The 27,216-nt window shown below is 43.5% G+C and overlaps 1 protein-coding gene across 2 annotated transcripts in view; it reads right to left on the bottom strand.

Annotated features, from left to right (window-relative positions):
- The window catches only part of DTNA (dystrobrevin alpha), a 238,214-nt gene extending 214,285 nt beyond the window's left edge, over positions 1-23,929 (bottom strand). Inside the window, exon 1 of one of the 2 annotated variants that reach the window (XM_075084962.1) lies at positions 23,747-23,929. The gene's annotated coding sequence lies outside the window, so the exon portion shown is untranslated. The other variant, XM_075084963.1, reaches the window with a different exon arrangement.
- Between the last annotated feature and the right edge of the window lie 3,287 nt (positions 23,930-27,216).

Raw genomic sequence — 27,216 nt, 5'->3', positions numbered from 1 at the left:
CTACTACGCCAATGATATTTACCAACATCTTTTTTCATAAGACTTTGGTGGAAGTCCACCTCAAAGCAAATGGGGATATAGTAGTTTATCCAGGTAGGTCTGAAAAAGTAATTCACCTTAATCTGGATCTCCCGTCTGGCTCTTTTTTTACACACTACTTTTTTTTTTTTTTTTTTAAATCAAACCATACTGCCATCAGGAAAGCAAAAAGAAACTAGAATGGCTATTGATTTATTTTGAGATTAAAAGAGAACAGACACATCATTAGAGTTAGGACAGCACTATCATGGGACTGCATTTATATGTCTAAAAATATTTACACTTATTAACATTTAGAAATAAAACCCACTAGAGGACCTTCAATCCATTTTGGTCTGTGGACCTACATCCCCAATTCAAACACTTCCAGTCCTAGAACACAATGACTTCTCATTTAGGGCACTGGCCAAAGTGGATATGGTTCTTTCATCTAATTACAACAAAAAGTCACAGAATTTAGTTAAATGCAACTACCTGCTTTGAGATATAGTCAGAAGAAGGACCATTTTTAACATGCATGCGTAGCATAGTCAATTAAACTATAAATTTTACTACTGTCTGAAAATACTTTTATTTGCAGTGAAAGCTATACGAATTATTCCTATTTTTTCCAGTTTTCAAAATATTTGCCTTCAAAACATACTTTGTGTTTTTTTCTCTTTAACTACTGTGACTGAAGAAGGGGTAGAGTTAAAATAAATGAAAACAGAAGGCACAAAAGGGAAAAATAGAAAAAAAAAAAGGCTCATTTCTTCATGTCCTATCCCCCCAAGTGGGGACTGTTAAATTCTCAGAAAAGCCTTCATCACAGAAGAAAAGCTTTGGGTGACTGGCAGTAACAGCTGAAGAGATTGTTTTGTTGTTTTCCTGCAGCACAGGGAGCTGGGGCCCTGGGATGCTGGGCTGGTGGCTAAATCCATAGGGTAGTCCTGAAGCAGAAATAAGGGGGAAGGCAGGGCGGGGTAGGATGGGTGAAAAGGAGGGTGAGGATGAGCATGTGTGATCATTAAAGGCTCTCATAGCAGCTGGTGGAGTCATTAAAGGCCCACCTTCAGCTGAGCTGAGGACTTCTGCTGTATACACAAGTGTTTCAGGACAACTTTACTTGTGCAAGATGGTGAGTACCTCTATGATATCTAAACAGCCCTTTCATCCTTTGCCATAGCAGAACATAAAGATGCTTCAACATTTCCTAATACTGTGTCTGATGTCATTATCATGCTAAAGAAGGTAATGAAATGTCACATGTATCAAGAGAACATCAGGTTTGTGACCACCTGAGGAACCTGAACATACATAAGTCTATGGGACCTGACAAGATGCATCCAAGAGTCTTGAGGGAATTGGCTGATGTAGCTGTCAAACCTCTCCCCTTGATATTTGAAAAGTCGTGGCAGTCAGGTGAAGTCCCCAGAGACTGGAAAAAGGGAAACATTGCACCCATTTTTAAAAAGGGTAGAAAGGAGGACCCAGGGAACTACCATCCTGTCAGCCTCACCTCTGTGCCGGGGAAGCTCATGGAGCAGATTCTCCCAGAAGCTACACTAAGGCACATGGAGGACAGGGTAGTGATTTGAGGCAGCCAACATGGCTTCAACAAGGGCAAGTCCTGCCTGACCAACCTAGTAGCCTTCTATGATAGAGTGACTACATCCATGGACACAGGAAGAGCTATGCATGTCATATCTGGACTCCTGCAAGGCCTATGACACAATCCCCCACAATACCCTTCTCTCAATACCCAATTTGGAGAGGTCTGGATTTGATGGATGGACTCTTCAGTGGATGAGGAATTGGTTGGACGGTTGCATCCAGAGGGTAGTGGTCAATGGCTCAACGACCAGATGGAGATTGGTGACAAGTGGTGTCCCTCAGGGGTCTGTACTGGGACCAGTACTGTTTAATATCTTCATCAATCACATAGACAATGGGATTGAGCGCACCCTCAGCAAGTTTGCTGATGACACCAAGCTGAGTAATGCAGTTGACACACCAGAAGGACAGGATGCCATCCAGAGAGACCTAGACAAGCTGGAGAGGTGGACCTGTGAGAACCTCATGAAGTTCAACAAGGCCAGGTACAAGGTCCTGCACCTGGGTAGGGTATTAGGCAACCCCCAATATCCACACGGACTGGGGGATGAAGGGATTAAGAGTAGCCCTGCAGAGAAGGACCTGGGGGTGCTGGTAGACAAAAAGCTGGACATGAGCCTGCAATGTGCACTTGCAGCCCAGAAAGCCAGCTGTATCCTGGGCTGCAGCAAAAGCAGCATGGACAGCAGGTCGAGGGAGGTGATTCTGCCCCTCTGCTCCGCTCTGGTGAGACCCCACCTGGAGTGCTGCATCCAGCTCTGGAGCCCTTAGCACAGGAAGGACATGAATCTGTTGGAGCAGGTCCAGAGGAGGGCCACAAAAACAATCCAAGGGCTGACGCACCTCTCCTGTGAGGACAGTCTGAGACAGTTGGGGTTGTCCAACGTGGAGAAGAGAGGGCTCTGAGGAGACCTTAATGTGGCCTTTTAATATTTGAAGGGGGCTTATGAGAAAGATGGGGACAAACTTTTTAGCAGAGCCTGTTGCAATAGGACAAGGGGAAATGGTTTTAAACCGAATGAGGGTAGTTCTAGACTGGATATAAGGAAGAAATTTTTTACAATGAGGGCGGTGAGGCACCGGCACAGGTTGCCTAGAGAAGCTGTGGATGCCCCATCCCTGGAAACATTCAAGGTCAGGTTGGACGGGGCTCTGAACAGCCTGATCTAGTTGAAGATGTTCCTGCTCGTTTCAGGAGGGTTGGACTAGATGACCTCTAAAGGCCCCTTCCAACCTAAACTACTCTATGATTCTATGATCAACAATGGTGCTTTAAAAAATCAGGCCTGCACAGAGCAAAGAGAACATACAGAATAGGTGAAAATGAGCGAAATCTCAGCCCTGCCTACGCAGCAAAACCCACTGACTTCAGCCAGCCACATAAGCAGGTCACAAAAGTGGCAAAACAATTTTTAGTGATTAACACCACGAAACTATTACTTCTACATTATTAACCTTGCATATTTTGGTACTGTGATCTTTAAAGCACAGGGAAACTTTTAGTGTCATGAGCACTAGTACCTTTCTCATACTTGCATTTCTGATTTTGATTATCCAATCATAGCTTTCTCCTACATGAACAGCTTCAAGGTACAGATTCCAGGATCACTCGAACTCACTTCATTTTATCGATGTGAGTAATCCCATGATGTTCAGTGCAGTTACTTACATTAATAAGGACATTCTGCTCTTAAGTGATTGTAGGATTAGGGCCTTTGGGTTTTGAATAGACACTGGCTTCTCTGCCATTAACAGGTCATTGATAAACTGCAGTTTCCTTCACATCTGACAGAGGGCTACTAAGGTACGCATGTATCACTGTCATTTTTCTGTTACATTTTAAAATGCAGAATCAGATTTAAAAGGCAATCAATAGCAATCTAGTTGCAAGCAACTCTAATGAAGCGCAGCAGAAACAATTTGGTATTAGATTTTCACCTAAAAGGTCTCAGAAAAACCATTTCTCAGCGTCACTTTATCTGCCCAAAAAGAAGATCAAGGTGTTTATCCCAGGCTCTGAGCCAGGGAGGATACAAACATGCACAGAACCTCACACACAGCAAGAAACTCTGCTGGGTTGCACAGCACAGCTCTTTGCATCGTTACTGCTGCCGTAGATTGTTTGTCCTACTCACGTCTATTCTTCAAGTACTATTTCCACTATTCAAATTATTGTAATTATTTATAGTTGAAAGAACAATGAACTATCAATTCTTCAAAGTATTTCCAAAAGGAATTTAAAAAAATGTTTTTAAAAATTGAAAGCCTCTGCTAGGATACCCTGTCAATATATCTGTTGTATTTTTAACTCATGTTTGCAAATAATGATAGATTGGTAGTACTGACATGGGTCAAGTTTAGTGCAAATTTTTCCACACCACTCCGACCATGCGTGGCAGCTCTCCACATTCCCTGACTCCTAATCTATCCTCAGCAGAGTCTGGAAATCACAGTAGATTCATATTTCGTCAAATATTGAAGCACGTCATTAATTAGAAATACTCTTCCTCCTGCTGTGGGAGCTAAAGATAAAGGCAGAATGAAACCTAGCACATCAGTCAACTGAGCCGGCTTTCAGCTTTTCTTTCTTGAATAAATTTTACAAACACACATATATCATAATTCTCTGCAATGCAAACTATTCTATTCACAACACAACTCAAAAGGAAGAGTTAGCAATTAATTTCACTTGCCTTCTAAAATATGATTATTACTTTTTGGTTTTAGATGCTCAGTGAACATCCAATGATCCCTGAAAACCAACGTGATTCCCATTTTCAGATACACAAGCTAGAAGAAGAAATAATATCACTCAATAATTTCCTCAACAGAAGTATGAAAAATACCAATAAGCATACGCCGATGTTAATTGGCTCATATCTCCTACACCCCAACTGAAAATCCATTATCTTTGCTCATGAAGTAGATTTGTGCACTTGACTTTCACTTCCTAGAATCAATTAATTCAGATTAAGGGATACTGCTACATATGCAAGTCTAATCCAAATTGCTATTCCTAACTGGTAAAAATTACTTTAGCCCTAGACTTCAAATAGGTCTGTGGTATAGCAGTACAGAAACACTCCAGATGAGCTACTTGTTTGGTGCCCCATCTAATTCTAGATAAAAAATGTGTTTGATACTAATTTTATTTTCAGAAGAAAATGGGCAATATCAACACAAATCACCCTGTAATCATAGTACTGGCTCAAAAATTGTGTTTTTTACTTTTTATATTTTTTAATATACTTTATTTCCAAAGTTCACTGTAATACCATAAAGGATAACATTGTTTTAGTTTGAAATCTTGTACCATCTAGAAGTTCTGTATTTAAAAAAAGTCCAGTATTCTGAGGGTTGGTGCTGTTGCAACAGGGCCTGAGATCTCCACCTCCCTTGTGGAGAAGCCAGCAAGAGACTAAAGCCTGAAATTTCTGAATTCATACCCCCAGTTCAGCACTAGAACTTTCACAGAAACTGTTTATTTACATAGCAGCAATGCAGTGAAGGACCATTTTATCCCAACTGGTCTTCCTAAACCCTGAATAGCCACACAATTACTTCCAAAGCACATCTCAGCAGGGTGGGAACTGTTGCCAGCACTGCCATGGAGCCTCTTTCCTTGATTTCAAGGTCAAAGGCTTTTGGATCTGGCCAGTGAAGAGAACAGAGAGCCTTCACCAGCAACTCATACACCTCCAGCCCCAGGAATACAATGTGTGGTGGCTCTCTCATTCTGAGCGTTCCTCTAAGGTGATAGTCCAGGACCAAGAGCCAGTGAATGTCCATCTTCAAACTGCACAAAGCAGTATGTTTTCTTGCAGCTGACACTGAGAATGAAAAGGGGAAACAGAGCCAGGCATAAAAGCAGCCCATCTTGGCAGCGCTTGTGTTGGAAGCAGGATCACCATTCTTCTTACAGCTTAAGACCAGCAAAAGCACCTGGGTTCACACAAACCATAAGATGGTAGGAAGGGCTGTGTGTAAGAAAGGCTTTGCTAAAGCCTGCAAACACAACAAATGAGTTTTGTTAAAAAAAAAAAACAACCACAATTCCAAATATGCAGTAGCAGACAGAGCAACTCTGAGAGCATCTCTCAGTTCAAGTATCCACAAGAAGAACCATGGAGGGGCGACTCTTGGAAAGGTTCATGCACCTCTCATTCGGAAAGATGAGTAGCTTGTAGCAGTGGGAGAGTGGAAGCGATCAAACAGCAAGCTTTTACCCTGGCTCTACTGCAAGTCCGCATAGGGCTTAAAAAAAGCAGCACTCATGAAGAGGTTTCCAAATGAGAAGTGCCAGGATCCTTATGAAAACAGCTTATTTTTAATACATGGGCTTGTGCTGATGGCCCAGAAGAAGACAGAACAGTAGCAAGCCAAGAAAGGAAAATAAAGGAGAAAAAAGAATGATAGAGAAAGAAAAATCCATTAAATCTAGATTTAATGAAAACACTGAGAGAACTCACATTCATATGGCATATCCTTCAAATTTATTTTGGAGATCACAGTCAGGAGCAGAAGAAACACCATTCCCCAAAATGTTCTTTAGAAAACAAAAACTCAGTTGTAGTAAACTGACAGTTGAAAGCAAAAGCCAAAATTAAATGAGCTGCCCCTCTACGTATTTTGCAGCCATCAAAAGCTTTCAATATATTTATCAGTCTTTTCTTCTTCAGCTGAAATTTCACTTTTCAGTTTTCTTTAATCCTAGCTTTCTATACACCCTTTCTTGGATCTTAATTGCTCTCACCCCACTTTCAACTTACATTTCGTGTTGCCCTGGAAGAAACATTGCTTGCTTAACAAGAAGAGCCACAAAAGGATTTTTAGCCTATTCTAAAACAACACTGCACTATTTCTACCTTTTTTTTTTTGACAAATTACCTTTACAAAGGTCATTTAAAAAAATATATTATGTCCTACGTCAAAGAAAAGCTAGTCCATCAAAGAAAATGCTAATAGGCATATAGCCAGAATATTAAGATTGCAGAAACTACCACATTCTCTGTGGTTTACATTTATTTGCATGCATTCACTCATTCAGTGTGATTCTCTGCTGCAGCTTCATGACTTAAGGGTAAATTCAGTGCTACAATGATTACTGGGGGTTGGGAAATTTCATCGCACAGGAGGTGAGGCCATGGAAAGGATGTGGGTGGGTCATGTCACGCATGGGGCAGGGAACAGATTTTCTTCTGGGACTCTCTGCATAGGCTCCTCAGCTAGAAGGTGGGGGACAGGTTTGAAAGCCTGTCAGAGCCCATCAGCTCCAGAGAGTACTGATGAGATGTTCTTGGCATCTGGGGGAGGTCTGTAGCTTATTCTGCCTTGCAGGAAGGTTCAGCAGCTGTGGTGTGGGTAGGGTCATTAGTAATGCTGCATTCATGACTCATCTGTGGGTTATTCTCTTAAATACACACACAGAGGCAGGAAAGTTTGTTTCTCTGGGCTCCAAGTTGGTCAGGACCTTCAATGCAAATATATGTATCAGTCTACAAGAACATTTATCATCTGACCTTGACAAGTTTCTTCCACTTTGAGAAAGAGCACTAGTTCCATAGTTCCCTACTTTTAAGAACAGGGAGTGCATCGCTGAAGAAGGGGAGCCTTCATTGCAAGGATATTTCCTAGTTACAACCCATGCAAACAAAGAAGAAGAGAACCTCAGAAGCAAGCTGGTCAGCAGAACAAAACTGAACCGTGGGAGTTTTAGCATTGAAGTGCTTTAACTTGAGCTGAAAACTGAAATCTCCCATCAGCAAAATACAAATGAAGTACTTCATTAAAAGCCAAGTTTAATTCATGCAGGAAAAAATGGATCACTTTCAAAGCAGACTGTTTTGGTTTGGGACTAAACTAGGCTGCTGGAGTACCTCACTGGACTTCTAATTTTGGTGCCTTGTGGAATGGACTATGGGGCTGCTTTCGGGCAAAGCATCATCTCAAGTAAATACAACCTGCCCACAGGGCACAGAAGCTGCATACTGGTGACACACCATGAAAAAGACGTATCTCTGGGCTGGACAGTCTGACTTACTGGGAGATGTGGGGGAAGGATGAATTTCTGCAGTAGCTCAGGAAGAAAAAAAATTCAAGTTCAGACTGTGGTGAATGAAAACTACTAATCTGGAGATGCTGAAATGTTTCATTTCAATCACAAATTTTTAAATGAAATATTATAAAATTTCTGAATGGTAAGTTTCATTTCAGCTACAGTTTTTTGTTGGTCAGTTGTTTCCACGGAAAGCAAAAACTTCTTGCAAAACACTACACAGAAGATTATTTTTTTCATATTTTCAGTCATGCCAATTTTCTGCTTTTTTAATCGAATTCTATATAAGCTATTGTACGATAAAGAGAAGCACAACAAAGCCCATCTTTGTATTCAATGATACAACAGAGAAGACTTGGACTGGTCAGTTCTGATGCTTCTTACTGAAATAAACATACTTTTAAAGTGTATCAATATTAAATCCCTAAAATTCACTAGCACTGAGTATAAAAGCATGTCTGTTTACAACAGGGAAAAATTCCCTGTTTTATTCTCTATGAAACCCCACAAAAGTAAGAAATGCAAGTCCAGACTGATTTCAAATCCATACATCCTGAGACTCACAAGTGTTGCTGTTAATTGTCTAAAACATGAATAGTACCTCAAAAATATAACTCATCTATTTCTGCTCTTTCTTCAAAGATAAGGCATGGGAAATTGTTGGTTTTTTCCTACCCTGACAATGTGGTTTTGGTTCTTTAAAGCTCTGTGTTTTGTATGTGTGAGTTTTTCTTCCTCTCTTTTCATAACAGCTGCTTTTTTTCTTTGCCTTGCTTTTGAGAACAGGCTATGCAATTTTTAGAAAATAAGCACTGCAAATGAATCATCAAATGATAGTAGCTAAGCTCCAGCCATTGTGGATGCTCCTACTGAGGGGGAGCACACGGGTTTACTCAGGCGCTCATGCTGTATGGGTGGGTGACCTTTGGTACGGGCTGTACACGCTCAGGAGGTGCCTCTTCCACAGGTACAGCAGGTTAAGAGCGTTGTGCGGAACAGCGGAAAGCGCAGGTGAGCATCGCTTATCGAGGTCATATACTTTTGGTCAACACAAGCTTTGGCAGAGCAATCAAAACCAAGGAACCCACAGGGAAAGGACACTGCCGTCTGGAAGAGGCACAATGAATGCTGGCTCCTCAGCAGCCTTGCAGGGGTGCGGCCAGCAAGGTCACATTTACTTTAGCTAGGATTGCATGGAAGCACTACTCAATGGATTCCTTTCAACCCTGCTAGTATTTTTGCATGGAAAGGGGATTGTAGAGGCTTTCTGCAGTCACAAACCTCTCCTTGTATATTTTACAACCAAATCCCGTATATGGATTTAGCTCAGTGTAAGCTAACATAATCTTAAAGTCCTGGTGTATGCAGCAAATCAAAAAAAAAGGAAATCTTATTATGGCAGTAAAATCATGGCTAAGGTAAATATATTCAGCGTCTCTGTTTTCAGACATTTGTAACCTACTGAAAAATACTGCCCTTTGGCCTAAGGATTTCATGTCTTCTCAGTTCAAAAGACTACTTAAAAACACACATGCAAAAAATGCTTGCCAGTTATTTTTGATCATTTGAAGTGCTCAGATAGGAAAATAAAAAAGGAAGTGAGTGTATGAAACATGGAAGGTCATAACTTATTATCATTCAGCCTTGAGAAGCCTTCCTTCTGCAACAGGAGGCTAACTTGGCACTTGGATCATGCTAAACCACCTGGGATTGCACGCACAGATTGCCATGGGAAGTCAGCTCTAGTATCAGCTCCCAAAGTTTTTGTGATGTCATTTTTTCTTACTTAGGTTGAAAAAGTTATAAAGGAGATGTATTGACAGGAACAGAAGAATTTGTTATTTAACAATGTTATTAAATATATCTAAATCTGACAAAACCAAATCATTACTTTTAGCAGTGGCCAGTGTTATCAGGGATGAAGTAGTTAAATACCAAAGGAGACAAATTCACTTGGCTGGTAAGTGGATGAACACCCACCTGTTTGGGACTCAAAGACTAGTGTGAAATGGGCTGACTTACTACTACTCCAATTACAAGTGGGAAGTGTGTTCATCCTCAGTCAGGTCACTGAGAAGAACAGAACAATTCTTGGTGTTCAAAATATTCCCTCTTCCTGAAACAAGTCACTCTGGGATTAATGCAGGCATGGACTCCACACCACTTGAAATGGTCTCTGTCAATTTCAATCTGTGTTCTTAGGAGTTTGACCTTCTCTTTGTTGTTCTGTTTTAGTGATACGCTGTACAAATAATTTTAAAAAGCCTCCTGGATGTTAATTCCTTACCTTTTTTTTTTTTTCATTATCATTGTCTCCCCCCCATCCCCCAATATGCTAAGAAATCCAGTCACCCTACCTTTGCAGACATGCATATATTCAGGCATTTATTCATCTTCTCTGATTCATGTGTACTTTGATCCTGCCCAGTGTATGTGCTGAGTGCTTCACCATTAATAGCTTCACAGGGAACACACTCAAGACTCAGAGCAGATCCCTTCAGAAGTTACTTTCGTGGAGCTATACGAATTTGTGGAGCTAAGAATCTGCTGCCTGAGCAGCGTGTTACACACTCTTTGTACAAGAAGGCACAGATTAGCTGGGCTGCTTTGTATTTTGCTGTAAAGCCTTCTGGACTGAGGTAGTTTTTTGCTGCACATCTTGATAACTGTTCCGTGTATGTTCTTTTTAAAAGGGAAATTTAAAAATAGAATATTAAAGAAACAATGGTGACAATACAGTTACCAGTTACAAATGCTGCAGTTTTAGAAGCAACTGCTGTTGGTGCTTCTGCTGAGAATATTTGCCAAGCAGAAAAACACAATAGTTAAGAGGACAGTTAATACAGAGCACAGACAACATAGAGCAGAGCCTTATATATCAAAATCCAGCTAAACACCATAATATCTAATGACATTGATGATTCATGAATAGTATGCAAGTGGGTGCTACCACTTGACAAAACAAAGTCACATCAAACACTCGGTTCTTGCAAGGTAGGGGAGGACTGCCTTACTTAAAAACAAAAAAAGCAATAAACTGTGAAAAATAAGTTGTGAAAAAAATAGTAAAGGCCCTCTTAAGGTCTGAGTGTCCACCATAACTGCTCAGATAACATATGCTAACAAATGTTTTGATACTCAAGGACTGAGTATGAGTGTATACTGGAGCTTCAATTTAAACGTGTTAACAACATTTAATAACGCTTCATAAATTATGTCCCAATTGCTGGTATGTTCTACCCAAACACAAGTAGGAGTATGAGGTAAAGCACGAAGAGCAAAAATATTCTTAATGAATTTTTAACCCCATGTTAACAAAAGATTAACTTGACTTAGCCAAGCAGATAGCAAGAGGCCCAAGGAGTTTCACTGCAGTGAGGCTGCCAAAGACAAGGAAGCAGTAAAAGAAACACCCCTCCTTTTGGTCTGGGGCTTTGCGAACAAAGCAATAAATCATTCTTAATTGCTGCATTTGAAGACTACTAGAAAAATGTAGATTGTCCCATTATCTTGTAGTCCTTAAATAAAAATCAATGCATAAAGAGCTAACTACAACAACATGCAAGCTTTGCTGTCATTTCAGTGGAAAGAGGTTGATACAAACAAAAGTGAGGAAAGGAAAAATACCACCATGAAAAAACAAACACCCTTTCCCCCCACTCCACAGCCCCATAAGAATCATCCAGCTGGACACTGTAATTTTGGATAACGACCTGATGCAGCAAGTTTCTCTGTAGCTTAGCAAAGATAAGTGTGTTGGTATCAACAAATTGGGATGTAAATCATAATACCAATGGAACGACCATTGCTTTTATCTCTCTGTTAGGCAGGGCCATAGAGAGTCCCCTGGAAAAAAACAGATTCAAATTCAAGTGCCCTGGACTTGGTTGGTTCCAGAATAGCCAATTTAGGAGTGCCAAAATCAGGTCCTATATCCCCACTCTCCTCCTCTGCATTCTCAGCGAGGAAGCATGCTGCAGGACCCACTGTGCCAGTCGATACCTTCCCCTTTCAAGTGTTGCTGCTTCAGAAAAAGTGAAGTGTTTGGGGCAAACAAAACAGGAGGAAAGCAACAGCCCCCACTCGCTGATGTCAAAGGAGTGATACACCCATAATCCTGCCCTCTGTGGTAAACCTGCGTCTCCCCACCTGGCCAAAGGGGCAGCCACCCATGCGGTGCTGACTACCTGCCTGTGCACTGCAGCTCCACGGTTTCAGTCTGTGATACCGTAGTGCATGAAATTAAAGCTTCTGGTCAGTTCTGGATAACCGTGACCATCTAGTAGATTTGGCAGCAGTTTTTAGTTATCCTTCCATGGTGTAATTTCAAGGTCTTGCAAAACACATGTCAGTGTATGTAAGGGAAATTTGGGTTTCAAGGACAAATCTTCTCAACAGCTGAGTAGTAAGATGAGGTTGACTCATAGGCATAAAGTCTGCTGTGAAAGACGACTTCGTTTTTAAATATTTTTCCTCAGTTTTGAGCAGCAAATGGCATAGGGATATGGAACTACTAAGGTTTCTGCTAGTGTTATTTTGTTTCTTTTCTTTTTTTTTCCAAATTCCCATATTTTCCTAAGCCATGTCCTTAATTGGATGTTCAGACTAATGTGAAAGATGTATTAAAAAAACATGAACAGTAAGATCATCAAACAGAGTATATGCAAAATGGTAGATTTTAGAAATATTCCCTGTTAAAATTTCAACTGTTAAATGTGTTTTGGTAGGAAAAGAAGACTCTGCAGCTTTTTAAACATGAGGAAATCCAAAGGATTACATCAAATCATGTTACAGACACTGACAGATACAGGCTTTCAAGCAAAACAGCTGTCATTAAAGCTCCTGTGACTGCTTAGAATACATCGCTGCCGTCTCCTAAAAAACAAAACCGCAGGGAAAAAAAAGAGTACCTTTAATCTATACTTTAGCTTCAGAGCAGAGATGCAGCTCCATGTTTCTTCCTTTTCCTACAGATAAACAAAAGCAATATGAACCACTTCTATGCCTGTGATCATCAGCAAGGGCCAAAAAGCCACAATATGGCCTCCAACAAGCACACCCCTCTTAGCAGTGACTGCAATCTCACATACCTTTCTTAGGACTGCACTTACTGCTATGTGTCCATACTAATTTTATTTAACATTAACATGTTCTGGATACAACATAAATTCCTACCTCCCAAACATTCACAGTACTTGGAACGAAGACTGTGAGCACTGGGTCGGGTGCCTGAAACAGCATCCGGCATCAACAGAGCTGCTAAAATGCTGTTGTGTCATTCCTTTCCTCAGGCGCTCATAAAGGCTGTCCCTGCACATCTCCTACAGCAACGGCAGCCTGCCACAGTCACCAAGGTTTGTGTTGTTCTGTGTGACAACTAGTGCAAATTATTTACTGAGATAATTTGCATGCTCATATGCCAACCATGGTCAACATGCAGCAGTGGCCGAAACAAGACAGAGCTGCTTAAATCCAAATGCCACTAGCAGCAGGGGAAAGATTCTTGGGCTTGAAGGAGAGCGCACACAAGAGCAGCTCCATGCTATGGAGGGAGGGAGGCCAGCATGAGGCATGGTCAGCCTGACTGTTCTTTGAGATGTTTCTGTGGGGAGCTGGCAAGACAAGAAAACAGTGGGATCCAGGACACATACAGAGATAACTGAAGGTCACAGAGAACTAACTACCTAGAAGCAAGTGTTACCTCTAAACCAGCCTTTTTGCTGAATATTTATTACCCCCAGGGCCTGAAGGTGATCAACTTCGATCCAGTGTTCATGTCATTATATGGCACAGGAAGGAGGGCATAGCTAATGATTTTTGTAAGTCTCAGCTCTCAGCAACATTGTTCAGGCCTGGTGTAATCTATTTCGACATTAGAATAACAGGGTTGCCAACTTGCATACTTCCCAGCTTTATTTATGGAGTAATACTTGCGCAGGAATTCAGACAAATACACATTAATGCCTTTAAAAGTAATTTTCACAGGAAATGCAAGACAGATCTAGCTGTACACATCTTAAACCTTCCCTGTTTGTATCCTGCCCAGAGAATCAGTGTCATTTATTGGGAAGCCCATGCCTTTTAGCTCTCTCCCCGCCCCCCCCCCCCCCCCCAAGGTCCGTATTCTCAAAGCCTTTCTTCTAGTCCTTCCATCTGGCTACCTGGTGAACTCCAGAGGCATTTGCATTGATGGTGCAGGACTTAGCACTAGATCTGTCATATATGGTTAAGCTGCTGCTGGGCTAAGCTCCCTTTTTTATCCTGAGTGGTATTTTCTCTTTGAACTTCAGGAATTTATACAGTGTTTTATCCTTTCAAGTATCTCTACAAATTCTTCATAGGATCTACAGTACAGGCAGGGCCTTTTTATGACAGAAAGGCACGGTAGGTTTCCATGCTTTGCAGTTACTGTAATATAGCCCACTGCTTCACTAAGCCCACTAACATTACATTAATTATTTGGAACAGAGCTTATGGTAAAGAAGCTGTGGTCGTCTGTTCTGATAGTCAAGCATACCAACAAAAGTCTGATTGCCTACAACAAATCAAGAGAGTTTTATAACACCCTACTATGTGCTTTCATGTGTCGAAATAAAAAAAAAAACCTAAACCCCACAAATTGCACAGCAGTAATGATCTTTCTGCTAGCTTGTTTTTCAAAGTAACATTTAATTGTAAATGCAAATAGCAATGATAATATGGGGCTCCTAGAGTATCAGAAATGTAGCATTCCCCATGGAAATACAGAAGAGCATTACAATGCGACAAATAAAATACACCCTTCACCAAAACATGAAGGTATGCTATCTATTCTTCTGCCTAATGGCTGACTAATCCATGGTGCAGAGAAATGTGCAAAGGAGCTGTATTTTAAGTTACTGATCTTGTACAAGAGTTATTGTTTATCTCTTCAGGGCAAACAAGTTTCATGCAGTTGTCCATAATAATGTCGGTCTTAATATGACTAGATTGAACGGGTCAGGAAGGAAAAATTAGCAAAGACCCTTTAAGGGTAGACTGATGCAGTGTTCATGAACGGTGATTGCTTTTAAATCTTCTGTGTCTGTCTAGAGAAACATGGACTACAGAAGTAATACCTCTAATATTACAGTATTTGACAGTATGTATCACCTTTCCTTGAGAAGGTTATACAGAGCACGGCATGATGCAGTTCAACTTCCAATGTGCCTGTCTGCAGGCTTAAAACATACAGCGACTTCCTTTCCTCTTTTCAATGCCAGCACTTAGTTGAGAACAAATATATTCCTACCTCAGCAGGCTCAGTAATGAAAAGGAAATCAGCGTCCTGTCTGTTGGCATAAACATACAGCCTGACCCTGCTAACATTGATCTTCACCCCGTAAAGGTCTTCCCAAGCGCGTTCTTCAAGGACGCAGTCCCATAAGGTCAAATGAGATCCTTTTCCCAAAGAAGCCTTTGCAAGATGAGTCCTGCTCTGTCACGTTAAGTGAAAAGGAATGTAGCTGGAGCACGTACTAATTTTCATTAACACAGTACAGTCCTCACCTGATAATCTGGGGATCTTTTTCTCTCTTTTCCTCTTCCCTCTTTCTTTTCTACTGGTTTCACCGTTTTTTTCTTTCCTCTTTCTTTCTGCCCTTCCCTTTTGCCTTGCTTTCCTTCTCCTTTCGCATCTCATTTTTCTCCATCCCACTCTCTCCTTTTAACCACCCTCCTCCCTCCATCCTGCTTTTCTTTCACTTTGCCCTCTCCCAGTCCTTTGGAGGACTGCACCTGTGTTTTTGTAATAGTTCCACCGGAAGCAGCTGAATGCAAGTGATAAGAAAACTGATTTAAAAAATCACTTGAGGCTTAAGGGCCATGTTCCCCCTAGCCTGCACGAAGGGGAATGGTAGATGTGGGCTAAGGAGACGGGGATTAAATGAGTGAAAACTTGCAGAATTCCCACACAGAGGATTTAAATTTCTGTAGTTCTCATTAACTAGTGCACACCACCATTAAACTGCTTGTTCTGGTTATTATTTAAGAAGGGAAAAAAATGAGCAAAGTCACATGGTAAGCACACCCGAAAGACTAAAAGAATAAAAAGTTAATGAAAGTGTGTGCACATCAGACATTATGCTGAGTCCAGAACACATTCTTCCATTTGCTATTCAGAATGCACCAGGCATACTCTTGTCGTTTCCATAACAGGAGCAAATACTTGCCTCTGAAACCTACTGGAGTTTTTAATCGTCTTTTGAAACGTGGGCCCTAAGAAATTTCCTAATTATTCCCCCTCTTCAAAACAGTCCTTTCATTGTACTCATTTTGGACACCTTGCCAGGTAGATCAGCCCCCGCCAAAAGCCTGGTCCCATCCTTTAAGCCAAAACATACTCCCTAGGCCTGCTGGCCCATTTAGTGCTGGCTTGCAAAATTTCTCTGTGCACTGTGTGCACTTAGGAAGCCAGCAACTGCAGTACTTGATTTGGGAGTAACACAGACAGCTGCCATGTCTTCAGGTTAAGCGTAAAGGGATTACATTAGATCTGGTAAATGTAATTTATTTCCAGGGTTTGAGGAAAGACTTTTCTTATTCCAATAATTCCTGCTAATCTAACTTAAGGGTCCTCAAAACATAAAGCTGAATCTCTACTTTTATACTGAGGGTATCCAGAGCTCATTATAGATTTTGCCAAAAATCACAGATCCTCAGTTTGCCCTATCAGCTTAAGGAAAAAAACGGCGTCCACAGACCTTCCAGAATTTTAAGAGGAGCCTGAAGCAATTTCCAGCTGGGTGTGCGATGCTATTCATCCTGCAATCCATTAGTGCTCTCTCCCAGTAAGGAGAGCTGGACCTTTAAGCAAGATACCTGCATGCTCTGAGACAGCAAGGCCAGGCAATTCTCCAGCATCACATTGATAAAATTAGGGAAATGGCCTTCTGCAATCAAATCCCTCTGCAGGCAAGTTCATGTCACTTAGCTTTTCTGCGTCCCTTCTGTAGAGATACAGCTAAAGTTTAGCTCTTCGAAAGACTTACAAGTGTTTAATTGTCAATTATTATATGGCCTGCACGCCTGTGTTAGCTGGCTGCCACCCATGGAAGGGCCTTGGCATTTACTTGCTAGCTAACTACACACAAAGATTTTGGAAGCTACAACCTGTATAGGAAGTTTTGTTACATTCTGTACCAGGAACTGATTTCTATGCAACTCTTGCTCTTGCTCAGTGAAGTATTTAATACTTCAAAATGTAATTCAAAATTAAAAGGTTGGCATGCACAGATTTCCACTGATCTCAAGCTGTACTAGTAAACATGTTGGTAGAATCTGAGCCGGTAGGAAGCCTCAAGCAGTTTGTAAGGGGATTCACTGCAGTACAGTGTCATTTTCCAAACTCCCAGTTGTAGTAACAAGAGTGCCTGGATTCAAAAGGCTAAATAGCCTCCTTTGTTTATTATATAATCTGCAAAACTGCAAGCAGAGGGCAAGGAGGAAAGCACAGATCCTTCCTTTGACCACTCTGACATGGCCCTTCCCTGAAAGAAGTCTCTCTTCAGGCTCATCACGTTAGTACTCAGCCTTTCGCTTTGGCAACTTTTTTTTACAGATTGCAAAGATCCCTATTTATTATGCCTGTACATACAATTATCTACATCTACACGTATGTATGTGCTTTGCTGGCTGCCCACACTCAGGCCCATCTGTTAGGCTGGCACTCTGCCCACCGAGAAGTTGGTTGGTCCATTTCACTAAAGCGTAACTGTCAAGCCGTGATGGGCTTTGGTGGGCAGCCAAGAGCCCTTCTTTCTCCAGGGAGGCAAGCCTCCCAGCACAGCAACTCAAGTTTGTGTCGAGCACCACATGACCACGCTCATTGACACACATGCCAAAGCAAAGAAAGTTTCAAGGAGGAAAGAAAGAGGAGGGCTGACTGGTACTTCAGACTGTGATCAAGACCTACTTTGTGGCAGTGATTACCGTGGACAATGCAGTCATGGCTAAGCACAGGCCAACCATCATTTAACTTTAACTCTGGCACCAATCAAGTACAACAGGGCAATTGTGAGAAAACTCAGTAGACTCAAATATCCACTATACAGGGCAATTTGGGAGGCATAAGGGCATATACAAATGGCTTACAAAAGGCACCTTCTTTCACACTTGTGCGGATTTGGTGAGTAACTATAGATGCCCAGGAACCAGGGGTCAAGATCAGAACAACATGCACCAGGTCGTGAATTCAGCCCAAATCTTTCCAGGAAGACCACGCTACCATCTTGTGCACGCTGCTCCCTCTTACATTTATGATGAAAGCTGGTCTTTACTTGCACAACGTTTCATCTTTATCACTTGAAGACAGAGGTGGGTCATGATTTACTTCTGGTTTTAGTCTTTTAATGGTAATAATTACATTCCAGAAAATGTTGCATTATCTTCTACTTTTCCTGCAGTCGCCTGTGGATCCAGCCACTAGAAGGCTGCTTTGGGACCACTCAACATGGCTCTTCCTCCCGGATGGAACCAGCTCACCCATCCTGCCTGGTGCCAAGTGTGGTGCAACCACAGTTCCACTGTCCTGCACAAGCCAAGATGAACAGTTCAACATGGTCTCACCATTCAATGGGACTATTCACCCGTAAGTATGACAAGAAAATTCTGGCACTAAACCAGCTGCTCCTCTGTTCCCTGGGAAGGCCCAAGGGCAAAATTATATCAAGCTTTTACTTCTACCGACATGGTCAAACTTCACTATAGAGGAGTTTTACCAGTTAGAGACTCCACTCACACGCGCCGTGTGAGGAGTCAGCGATCAGGAAGTAGTTCCAGCTGAACTTTTGAGAAGCTGCAGATATCGCTGAAAGATTTCCTTTCCCCTGTTAATTTTCATCATGTCAGAAAAATCTTACGTTATGATTCTTACACCACAAAACAGTTTATAGAAGTCACTGTCACATCACATTTTAATTGGTGTTACCTCTTTAGACAACAAAGCCAAGGCAGAGCTTGTCAGCGCCAAGAGGAAAGAAAATTGAGTGTGCTTCTGAAGTTTGAATTTCATTTTAAGCAAAATAAGCAGAGGCATCCAGACCACTACATGAGGAAATTCCACATGAATCTTCTACTTCATTCTTGTAGATTTCCACCCCTGGCTCTTCTGACATCTCTTCCAGCTAAGAAGATTAAAAAAGCCCAAGTAATTTGACATATTGCGTTGCTTCTTGGCATCAATCTGGTAGAGGACTTAACTGAAAAGAGCCTTTATTTTTGTACTTTATACATGATAGGACGGAATTCTGAAAAGTTTCAATCTCTTTCAAACAATTATAAGAATATCTGTATTTCCCTTTACAGGCTGTTCTAGTTATACAGAGCATCATTATACAAATGCAGCCTCTGTACAATAAAAGATACAGCTCAGGATTTTCCTCTGGGTCCTTGTGGCATATGCACAGGTGTGTGAAGTGTCAGTGGTACTCCTCACAGAATTAATATAAATCTGGCAGTTACAGAAGGAAAAGATGACGTCACGCATTCAATGGTAAAGGTTTTACACGGCATACAAGCAACAGCATAAAATAATTATACTCCCTAGCTGCAGTTGTGGATATGCCGTGGATAGGTAATAGAGATTCTCACTTCACTGTGAGAAAGAAAATACACTAGGGCTAGATTTATGTCATCATAAATAAGAGAAGGATTTGGCCCCATACATTTCAGTCCTGGCTATTTTAAGTATCAGGGCAAAAACCTGGCTCTACTGAAGTCAATAGCAAAATGTTATTGATTTCCAGGGGGCATGATATCACCTCACGACTTTGTGGTGTTCCAATTCTATGGTAACTAAATCCAAACAAGGTATCTGAAGGCTTTTCTTAGATCTCCATCTCTCTAGAGTTGAGATGGGTTTCTCTGGAGATTTCCAGTTCTGGTATCACTTTCTTCATCAGTGCAACTAGTCTCAGGTTTGTTGATCTCCACACCAGGACACAAAGACCACTGAAACTTTCAAGTTCTTGCAAGTGGCTTGGCATTTCATCTCAGTTGTGGAGTCTGCTAAACCCTCTCTGCGTTGATTTCTCCACACATGGCAATCTAGATATCTATACCTCTAGAGAACACAATAGTATATCTAACTTAAAAACAAATAAAGCATTTGTGCTTTAATTGGAATTGGTATGATTTAGACCTAAATTAGCACGTCTTTCCTGCATGTTTTCCAATGTGCTTTCATTGTAACAGTTCCCCAATTTAAGGCAATGTGAGAAGACAGCAGCTTTTATTGCAAGACCATTGACACACACACCCCACCCCAAAACCAGCGCTTATATCCGTGGTGATCACAAAATGGTGACTAGTTACATTCACAAGATTTAAAAATATACAGATCAATAATGTTCTGCTACGACTTTCAAATAAAAACCTTGTATTTTTTCCCAAAACACAGTCCCTCTAGGAGCTTTGTAACGAAGTGGGAGAGCCAGCCATTGCATTACTCTTCCAGGCTATCCTGACTGCCCCACCACCACAACTGTCCCTCTGCTCCCCCCTCATTTTCAGCAAAAGTGTCATTCTTGTGATGTTTGTGTAAGTGGACAGAATTTTGAGCATCTGCTCCCAAACGATTATAAATCAAGGAACTTTCATGCTCCATTAGCTTGAGAAGATGGTCTTATTAATGATCACTATTCAAGGAAGTTCAGAGTAGGTGTCTAAGTGAAGACATCTCTGATGTAAGGCTTTGTTTTGTTTCTGAAAACAGCTGAGTGAGCAGCCTTCACTCTCACTGTTTAACATATTCCTGAGGCTACCACCTCTAAGAAATTTCAATTATTTTCATTAGCTTAGCAATAACATCAGCTTCCTCTGGAGTCAGAAGCAATACGGTCATTCCACAGCAACACTCATAAAAAATCATTTAGCTTAGACAAATATTGGAGCCTATGAAGATGCAATACTGCTCTTACTCCTCTACTCTTTACCGAGTTTCAGAAGTCTGAAAATCTGCGATGCAGACAGTGAAAATATAAGTATTAGGTCATACTACTACTGGATTTGAAACAATGGAAGAAATGAATGCATATGGCCTGGCAGACCTGATTTGCTTAGCAAGTTAATGCATCATGATTTCCCACATGATCCTAACCAACAGCCCTTCATTTCAACAGAAGCAGAACCAACTCTGCAAAGAAAAGGCATCCCAGAGTCAGAAAGCTGATTGAGTTTATCGCCTGCTAGCTACTTGCCTAGGTGCACAATGAATGCAGTGCACCCCGTGCGTGAATAAGACGTAATACCAAATTTAAAGATAAGAGGTCTGACTCATCACTCCATTGCACCAGTTTTGTGCCTGCGGGGCTCCATGTTCTTCCACTGTGACTCAGTCCCAAGGCTCCCCTCTCTCCAGGAAAAACATGACAAGTCATGCAGTGCATGTCAGACTTACCCATCAACTATAATCCCCATTTGCATGGCAAAACTAATTAGAACATAACATTCCGTACCACTTATATTTTGCTGTTAAGCCTAGGGATGGGAACATATATAATTAATGTAAAGAGGAGCAGTTTAAAACACAGCCATTAGAATTAACCCTGTGACACCTGGCAACCCACTTAAGAAGCCCTGTTTAAGAAAACAGTTCTTGCCAAATGTTAATAGTGTGGATATGTGCACGCTAAGATTAACAGCATAGCATTACAGAGAAGAGGATTAGTCACCGGAACAAAAAAGTTTCTTTAGAACAGTTCTCATTCCAAGATTGCTGCCTTCACTCTCCTAACCCAAAGCTGCTGAAACAGAAGGAACTTTTTGGACGACTGTAAGATAGGCATTGACTATTTCTTCTGAAAGGACACGCTGTGTTTATGACAGCTATTTTTGGCTTTCAGCTATACAAATATAAAACACCATGAGGCCGATTTTCTTCTCACAGTTTCATGTCAGTATATATTCATTGATTTCAGTGCAATTATATCTGATTATTTGCCTGGCATGGAAGTTAGACAGATCAGTGCTGATCCTTATAGGCAATTCCGAATACATTTACACTGGGCAAAATGGATAGGAGGAGATAATCTATTCTACAGTCTCTGACAGTGTACAACTGTAGAAATCAAGGAAATCACTCATAAAGGACTAAACCTTCAAAAGCCAAACAAAACAAAAAATCCATCCTTCACCTTCCTCTAAACCTTCATAGATTGCTATCCAGCAGCTTACCATAATGTACTTTGTGCTTTTTTCTGTTTTTTAGTTGTGGGATCAGTAGGTTCTCTAGCACTCAGGGATCACAGCCACACATTTGTTTCCAGGATTGGGTCCTGAGGTACTTCCCTGAGAGGGCATGGTTGAGCCTGCACAGTTTAGCCATCCTGGGCATCGGTGCCAACAACCAGCAACACACCGAAAACCGCTTGTGGAAATGATTACACACCATTGGGGAGCCACATCTATTGAGTATTACGTGCATGAAGTATCCGCTTGCCTGTGATCACAGTGTGCACACACGTGTAATTTTGTGTTTACTACTACCACTGCAAGACTACAGCACCTCATTCTGCTACAGTTAGATCTCATTGAGAGGTGAAGTCAGAAGCTAGTATTTTATGTGTGACTTTTTACAGGAAGGAAAGATTTATTTTTAAGAATTTGGTTCTTTGAACTTTAACTTTGTCTTGTAATAAAGAAAAAATAAAATCCACATAAAACCACAAAAACATCTAGTGCATTAAATACCGACTTTGAATAAATACAGGAACATGAATGGTGACTGCAACAGGAGGGTGAAACCCAAAATGTGGCAGTAGGATCATTCTCTTTTGAGGAGCAATATGAAGACATGAACTTAAATAGACACGGCATTGGCTTTTATCTCATGCTCACTTACCCTTTGACAAGCAGAAACCAGCATGACTTAAAAATCTAGCACTCGCTACTCTCTAGTTGCCGTCATTTTATTAGTGAATAGGTGTCCAGTCCCGTGACTGGATGTGAGAGACAACCTGGCATTTACGTGCAAGTTACAGAAACAGCTCCATTGCTATGAGAGGGTTAAACAACAGAATCCCTGCCTTTACCCCCCATTATTATTAAACTACTTCTATGTCCCAGCAACAAGGGGAGGAGCAGAGGTACAGCATTCAGAAGTGAACAGTCAGTTACACAACTTCAAAACAGGACACAACATACTGAAAGTCTGCAAGCACCAAGTTTGTGATACTGCTTCTTACTTGGTGAACCTCTCATTTTAACATCTTCTGGATCACCAGTAACTATTGAGGATTATCACACAACACTGATTCCCACCAATGTTTAAAGTACTACCTAAAACATCACCCATGCTGGGAAGCAGAGCTGGTGAGTAAGTACCAGATTCAGCTGACCACCACAGTCACCAGCAATACTTAATTTTAGGTGGTAGCTACTCTTCAGCATGGGAGCGTAGTACAAGCTAGTTTGGCTGCAATGATTAAGATTTTCACCGCCAGTTACCAAAGTTTGCCAGTGAGTGGGTGAACACTCAGGTAAAATAGGGTGCCATCCTTTCATCCTTTTACCTCGACCATCCGTAAGATGTGACAGCAGCCGAACAGAGACAGCCAGCAGCCCACCCGGTCCCTTCTTCATGTCAAGTAACCTGAGGACTTGCTGCATGGAGCGGCTGGGTGGGTCACTGGGAGATAGCCCGGCCATCCCGCATGCCTGTGCACACTCACACACACTCACACACACCTGCCAGGGCAGGGAGCGGCTCAGCAGGCAGCACCAGCCCACCCTGAGGGCAAGCGGGAGCAAGGTGCGACCCCAACGGGGATGGCCTCGGGGAGGGGGGTAGGGAGGCGGGAAGGTGGAGCTCGGAGCCCCCCCCCCCCCCCCCGATACCGCCCCCCACCTCCAGCCCTGAGGGGGGCAACCCCGGGAGCCCCCCGCCCCGCCCGCTGCCCCTCACAGGTAAACGGCAACAGGCGGACCCCCCCGCCCGGCACCACGCACCCGGGATCGCTACCTCAGGAAAAAGCTCTGTGGGCTCCCGCCGCCGCTGCCACCGCCGCCTGCTCCCGCCGCCGGGGCGGATCAGCTGATATTTACCTGTGAGGTAATGCACGCTCCGTAAGGTCACCGTGCACCCGCCGGCACACGGTGCCAAGCGGGAGGGACGCCGGGAGCGGGAGTTGTTGCTCCTCCGCCACCGCCTCCGCGCACGGCGCCGGAGCGGGGCGGCCGCGCCGCGCAGAGGCAGAGGCGGCCGCTGCCGCTGCAGCTCCTGGCACATGCTGCAGGTGTCAGCGCAGGAGCTGCCCCGCCGCCCGCCCGCCGCGCCCGCCCACACGCACACTGCGCATGCGCGGCAGCCCCACCGCGCCGGCGCGGCTCTTCTGCGCCTGCGCACTGCCGTGGCTGAAGTCGCCGCGAAGCCGTTGCCCGGTCCCGGCGCTCCCCTCGGGGGACGGTTCCCCGCCAGCACCGCCGCGCGCGCGGGGGGGGGGGGAGCGGCGGGAGGGATGACGTAGTGGGGTGTGAGGTAGGGGCGAGGCCAGGCGGCGGGACGGGGCCGCGGGGCGGCAGCCCCCCCACACCCTCCCCAGGGCGCGGGTCGGTGAGGGGGGTGCGGGCGCGACCCCCCCACCCTCCCGGGGCAGCCGACGGTGCTGGGGGGGCGGTGGGGCGGGCGGGAGGGAGGGATGATGTCATCCCCTTCTCTCAGGGAGGGGAGGGGAGGGGAGGGGCGGGGCGTGACGCGACGCGGCGCCTCCCGGGTCCGGCACGTTCTAAACCTCTGACGGTGTAAAACCGGCACACTGTGAAACGCACTGTTCCGGGGGGGGGGGGGGGGTGCGATTGCGACCACCGTCACGACCGCACCGGCCGTGCGGCAGCCGCGGGTGCCCTCGGGCTGGGCAGCCGCCGGGTGGAAGCACCCCAAACACGGGCGGTGCGCTGCCGTGGCGTGTTTCCCTACGCAGCAGGGAGCCCTCCGCGCCCGGTCCCCGCCGGCCGGTGCCCGAGCTGCAGGACGCGAAGCGGACCGCAACTTTCCCACCGTCACATACAGCGCAGTGACGTATTAGGGAAAGAACATGTTATTTAAGCCACGCTTAAAGCCTTTTCCGCTGGATTGGGATTCTGCAGGTGTGAGCGGCTGTGCACATGCTCGGCTTTAACACGGCTCGCCGCTGAGGAGCGGGGGCTGGCGTGGGGGCGGGCAAGGATCCCTCCGTGCCACGGTAGGTAGCCCCGCTATGGAAAGCGATGAACAACAGCTTCTGCTCGTTCTGCCGTTCTGAAAACAAACACGTTTAGGTTTGGCAAAGGAACTGAATTATCTCTAATGCTAAAGTTCTGTGACCCACTTACTTCCCAGCTCTGGTCAGGTAAACTGCAGGGATTAACCACGTAGGCTTAACGCACAGGTACCTGAGAAGAAAATTCACCACCTTTCTGAGGGAGCCTCATGTTTCCTTTCATCCATCATGTATGACCTGAAAATAAGGCACAGCTATCTGCATTAGAAATGAAATGTACAGTCTTTAAAACAACAAAATCTGGAAGTTGGGTGGGTCTCTTTTCAGCTTTCACGGATTTTCTGATCTACTTATTAAAACAACTAACAGTATGTATAGCTTTTTAACTACATTCCTTAACCTTGAGCTCGGATAATGCTTAAGGGTCTGGATTGTGTTCATCACATGGTGTCAGGAGGGCTGAAGGGTTTTAGGTGCTGCTACATTGGTCCTGTGTCAGGACTGATCCTTTAACTAATCTGAAACCAATGCAAGGAGACCCTAGCTCTGACGGGAGGAAAGGAGCAGAAAAGTGAAAAGGGGGGAGGTTTGATCATGATGGAGGCTTAAATGTGCCTTCTTAGAGAGCTGGGGCATTACACTACCCAACTGCATGCAAATATTTAAGAATCTAATAATCCTTATTAAAAAATCAGTCTGAGGGTTTGAGCACAGGAGAAAGGCATTGCACAGACAATGCTGTACTGATGCCCTGTTACACCATTTTGCAGTTACTGGCTTCCTCGCACTGCAGAAGCAGAGGGAAAAAGAGGTGAGAAGAGGATAAGAACACAATTCAGACATAGGAGATTCCACAGAGAATGGCCCGATGGTACCCTCTGGCACACGGGGAACGTGAGAGGGATGGAGTGCATAAGAGGTGACACAACAGCTGAAGTAAGGTGTGAGGTCGTGGAGGACATGGAGGTTGAAATGGGAGCTTGAAATGAGGTGTGGTAGGTGATGGAGAGCCAGCAGGGGAAGTCGGTGTGTCTGCAGGTGGAAGGTGATTGTCATTACTGGAGTATAGTAGAAAAGCACAGGGAAAAGGCAGCATCACAGAACATGAAATGAGCGAGCATGCAACAAGGGATTCTGTTGCTGTAAGGACGAGGTAGGGGAAGGCTTGTGTTTCAAGAGGGAGATTTAAGTGACAGCAACCTTAGTGAAAGGGAAGAGTGACACATGAAGGAGATCAGACCACAGGAGAACCTGTCCTTAAAACCTCTGTTTCCAGCTCACAAGAGAATGTACCAGGAGACCTTGGTGCTCAGTAGGGATCAGTTACGATGTTAATGGGGCTGAGGATGTTCGTAGCTCTCAGGGCTGCTAACCAGGAGGGCTGCTATAATTATAGCTTCTGAGGCTTTGTCAGGGAGTGTTGCTTCATTTCTTGAAAATATGGACTAAATCCATCGCTGTTTTAACACAGCACTAAATTGTTTGCACTTACAGCCATTTTCACCATGAGAAAACATAATCCTTCGTTCTCTAGAACATGCCCATTCAAGGCTAAGTAGCCAAAGGACTGCCCTTTCTATGGGTCCCAGATCTGACTGTTACAGTCCTTGAATGGCAGGAGAGGTAATTTTTTCAAGGGGGATTGAGACTAGAGTTAGCAGTCTGCTTCTCAGCAAACTACCATCACATAGAAGGTGGCAGAATTTCTAAGAAAAGTGCTTTGAATCCTGGCAGAGCACTGCAGGAACAGGACCTCAGGGCTTAATGCTGCTCTAGGTGTTGTTAGCAGTTTTGGGACAGATGAGCGTGCCTGCCTGGTGGAGCTGCTGCCACATCAGGAAGGTTATTTTGTTTAGGGTACACGATACATCAGTGCATTCTAAGTACGTGAAGTTTTCCTCGAATGTCCAGTTTGCAGGAAAATAATGTGTGTTGGGTTTGCTTGAAATGGATGAAAACTAAATGAAGACAAACCAAAAGTGGAAGTTTCTGTTCAGTGAAAACCTGGCTTTTCAAATGCAGAGTTGTTACAGGGCAGCCTGAGTGTTGCCTGCGACTGTGAGATATGTCTTAGGCATCATCTGTTCTGTGCAGGAGAGGCATTGGCTTGTGTCTGCCGGCGCAGGCTTCTTTCTGCAATCTTTCTGCAATCTTTCTGCTGAAAACTCTTATCCCCTCATTAATTCTTGTACCTGCAAAGCAACACACTCCGTTTGCAGATCCTTTACACAAGTCTTGGGGAGCACCCAGAAGCTGCCTCTTCATGCCCCTTTATATGGATGTATTTGGATTATCTCACAAGATAGAAAATACTCT

This window comes from Phalacrocorax aristotelis, chromosome 2, assembly GCF_949628215.1.
Source record: "Phalacrocorax aristotelis chromosome 2, bGulAri2.1, whole genome shotgun sequence".
NCBI classification, from domain to species: Eukaryota; Metazoa; Chordata; class Aves; order Suliformes; family Phalacrocoracidae; genus Phalacrocorax; species Phalacrocorax aristotelis.
The sequence above is the reverse complement of the archived record's forward strand: the minus strand, read 5'-3'. Positions and strand labels throughout refer to the sequence as shown.